We start from the raw sequence: 4,314 nt of genomic DNA on the forward strand, positions 1-4,314 counted from the left end.
AGATGTGTATAAGAGAATAACATTGATTTGCATTGAAATTTTAAAAATTTAGTGGCAAAACGGGGTGGGGGGGGGGTGGTCACGTTTCCCTTACTGGATCCTGATTAATTAGCTTATTATTCCAATGAAATGTTTTACATTCATTTTTATTGCATCCAACATATATTTCCAATATTGTTCTTGGCTCATTTTCACCAATGAAACGAAGTCTTATTTTGGAAAAAATTTGGTAACCAAGATTTAAGGGCAAAATCTTGGTGGGTTTGGATAAGAGCATTGCATAATGTTTTCGTTCCATGAATAGCTTTGTGGTTAAGATTCTTAACTTCCAATCCCCAGGATCCTGGGTTCAATTCCTGTCACGTTAACAGGATTTTTTCTCATGATCAAAACAACTCCACTTAATCAGCCTCATATGAGTTTATGTAGAGCATATCTTGTGTTTATGTTTGTCTTAGGAAGGGATATGCCACTTTGAATAGTGACTATGTTCACTTGGCAGGAAGCTGCACCCTGGACACTTTCCCCCGGACATGTCCCCCAGACACTTTCCCCCGTGACATTTACTCCCGGACTCCCCCGCCCCAGGACAATTTCCACCCTTTTACATCATGTGTTAAATAAAACAGTAATTCAAATAGAAGAAATACATCAAGATTTATCATTCTTTTATATTAAATCTTTATTAAATCAATTGCACAATTAACAACAACATTTACATGGAAAATATTTATACAAATGTACGGTAGGCAGCAGCGTATCTAAATAATATAAAAAATGAATTACTGTACAAAATAAAAACTTACAAAGCTATAATTTTTACATAATTATTTTTTTTTATAAAACTAAACTACTTATGATTATCTATTTCAACTTATTTAATAATGCTATCCATATAGAATAAACAAGGTTAGTACATTTGCTCTTTATAGTTCTAACATTTTTATTATTCTTATTATTGTTATTACAGTATTATCATTAAATTACAGTATTATCCGTACAGAATAAACAAGAATACAAGAATACAGAATAAACAATTACATTTGCAATTATTATTATTATTATTATTATTATTATTATTATTATTATCATCATCATTAAATTATGATAAAATGCTATAGAAGACATGGATTATAATTATACAAACATAAAAAAACAATATGAACTACATACATTAAGCCATTAAGCTATTACTATTACACATTTTTATTAAAAGAACACATTTTATTTTGCACTATTGAATATCATAAGAATAACTACTTTCTTAAAATTAATTCAAATAAAAGATTAAAATGTATTGTAAATTAAAATGTATAATTGAAATTATACCACATATTGGAAGATGTAAAAAATGAAAATGTAAACTTCAAATATAAACTGTGTTAAATTATTGTAGATAGTCCATAAACTGTTCTTGACACAAACACATTTCTTGCTTTTTCCTTTTGCGGTAATAATATTTAAAACAATGTTCAAAAGTTCAAAATCTGTTTCCAAACCTTGAAGTTTACAGTGTTCAAAGTTCATGTGATTTATAATAAAAGAACTTCTGTTCCAGTGGGCATGAATCCAAAATTATAGAAATATTTAAACTAATTATAAAACACAAATGAATACAATGCTTGTACATGCATCATTAGATATACAATTACACATAATTGTAGGCATTATCAAAATAGCAATTATTAATCAATAGACTAGAAATCAATAAAATTCATATTCTTATATCAAAACTATATCAGTCAGTACCAACATTAGGTCAAAACTGATTAGGTTCTAGACCTACTAAATCAATTAAACAATGTTACATAAATAGCTTAGGTTTATGTTTAGTAAGTATGCTAATACTTTTATACCAATTTCACTATAATATAATATGTATATGTAAATTAAATATCCAATACTATGCCTGCTATAATAATTATTATGTCCACCAGGACTGGCATAACTATATAATTAGCCTATCTTATATACTGATCATACCTATAATCAAGATGGTTAATGTACTATTTTAAAATGATAAATTAAAGGATTAAAAGAAAGGAAAACATAAAATAACATAGCATCGATTTTACAGTCGCACTCCAATGCCTCCAGGTCAACAAATATAATAGTGTATTTCCATCCAGTGAATGACCTCATGTTCACCAGAGCTATTTACTATAACGAAAGTCACATTACTGACCTTATAATTATCAAATGGAGAACAATGTGTGATTGTAAAACCTTACTGTACATAACAATATACATATATACTGCACTCTTAAAACATTATAATAATAAAATAATGAAAATGGGAACGCAGATAGTATAAGATGTTGACAAGCTCGCATCTTATACATTAATGAAAAGTTCATAACACAATGACCCAAGATATTCCACAAAAGGCTAAAAATGTTTAAAACGTTTCAAAAACGCATCACATGCTGTAAGTGGTAAAAGCGTGAAACATTCAATTGTGATGTAGAAAAGGCAGTAGAAATATTTGAAAACAGAACTATCAAACAAAAAATAATGAGGCAGTATTCTCGCTTAAAATCATTATGTGTACATACTGAATATAATGCTGATACTGTATCTAGAACTGTGGTACATTTTTTTTATAAGAACCAGTAAAATAAGAATCGGTGTGCCAATTTCAGGCTCAAATTGTTCTTATTTTGTTCTTATTTTTAAAAAAATGTCAAACACATCAAAATTATTATTGTACATCATTATACAAAAAAATGGCCCCTGAAAAATAGGCCCCCAAATGACAGGTACAGTAAGTACAGTACACATATACTGTAGGCCTACTGTTTTGCATAGTCGCACCTACACATAAGATAGATATTTTTTAGTTTTTCTAGTTTTTAAAAATAAAAATCTCATTTGACATTTTACCTCAGCCTCAATTTGTTTATATTTTGTTCTTAATTTTTAAGAAATTTCAGCCTCCGTGTTCTTTTAAAATGTGTAGTCTCCCTAGATTCTCAGAAAGCAGGAACAAATTAATATAGCACTAGTGTATACCATAAAATGAAATGTTACAGGTAGGAGGAAAAGCAAAAGGAATCGGACCGGCTTTGAATTGCAATTCATAATTTGCTGTGTTTGCATTAGATTTTGGGCACTAATCATCAGAGATCAAGGTGCCAAGCCTAGAGTACTACAGTGCTACGTCACGATACCATGTGATACTACTCCGCTGCAATCGGCGACACAAAATGCATTCAACCGGACGCCATTTTCACCACTGACAAACCATTAATATCAATTTCTAACGTAATTATTAGGAAGTTGTATCTTAATTTTTCTTTGTGATTAAATATGTGTTCGATAACTAATGCAAAATTTTTGTGTTTTTAGTACATTTTGATGGTAAATTATTAGGTTTTAAAATGCCTATTCCAAAAAGCCTATTCTAAACCATTAAGATTATGAAGTCATTCAGGTGTAGCGAACGGTAACCAACTTTTGGTTGACAACAGAGGGCGCTACCTGGTGTTGTGACGACACAACTGTTGTACTCTATATATCAAGTTTCATGATTCAAATTGAAGCCCCCTCTTTAGTTTGCAAAATCAGCCTCGAAAAGAAGCCCATAGTTCAGTACATACACCGTACATAAATTTAAAAAAAAAATTAAAATAAAAAAATTTAAAACAAGTTTGGTTTATACAGAGGTTTATGTTTAAGGTTAAATACACTCCATGATACAGGTTGATGTTACAGTGGCCTTATTTACTGTTTTATAGTACAAATTAAGAAAATTTACAGCATATATTTTGAAAAGAAGCCCCATCTTTACTTTGCAAATGTAGCCTTGAAAAGAAGCCCATCTCGAAAAGAAGCACATCCAAGGTTTACAAACAAAAGAAGAAGCCAAGGGATTTACGGTACCGTATATCAATAATGGGTCTGAATAACGCTATAAAAGCAGATATGCTTTAAACGTACCTTGGTCAATAATTTGTGATTGTGATGTCTGTAAATAATACATGGTCCATGTGGAAATCTATGTTTATGAATGTTATTAACATGGCCGGCGGAACCGGGGGGCCCCCCACTTTTTGGCAAAAAATATATAATGTCTGGAGATTTTTGTATGATCGGAAATGCAAGAAAAGAAGGAGGGAAGAAGGAGGAGAAGGATTGGAAAGAGAATGTTTATCCAAGTACCCGATCGAGTTACATTTTCTCGCAATTCACATTGGCGGATATGGGGGAAGGGGTAATCGGTCCTGACCCCTCCCTTGGGCAACAAAAAAAAAGGGGAAAAGAAAAAGAATTCTAGACCTACCTTTTCAGGACCCGTGAACTGATTTTTTTTTT

Source organism: Anneissia japonica, unplaced genomic scaffold, assembly GCF_011630105.1.
Source record: "Anneissia japonica isolate Jap-2015-1 unplaced genomic scaffold, ASM1163010v1 scaffold288016_len413324_cov198, whole genome shotgun sequence".
NCBI classification, from domain to species: Eukaryota; Metazoa; Echinodermata; class Crinoidea; order Comatulida; family Comatulidae; genus Anneissia; species Anneissia japonica.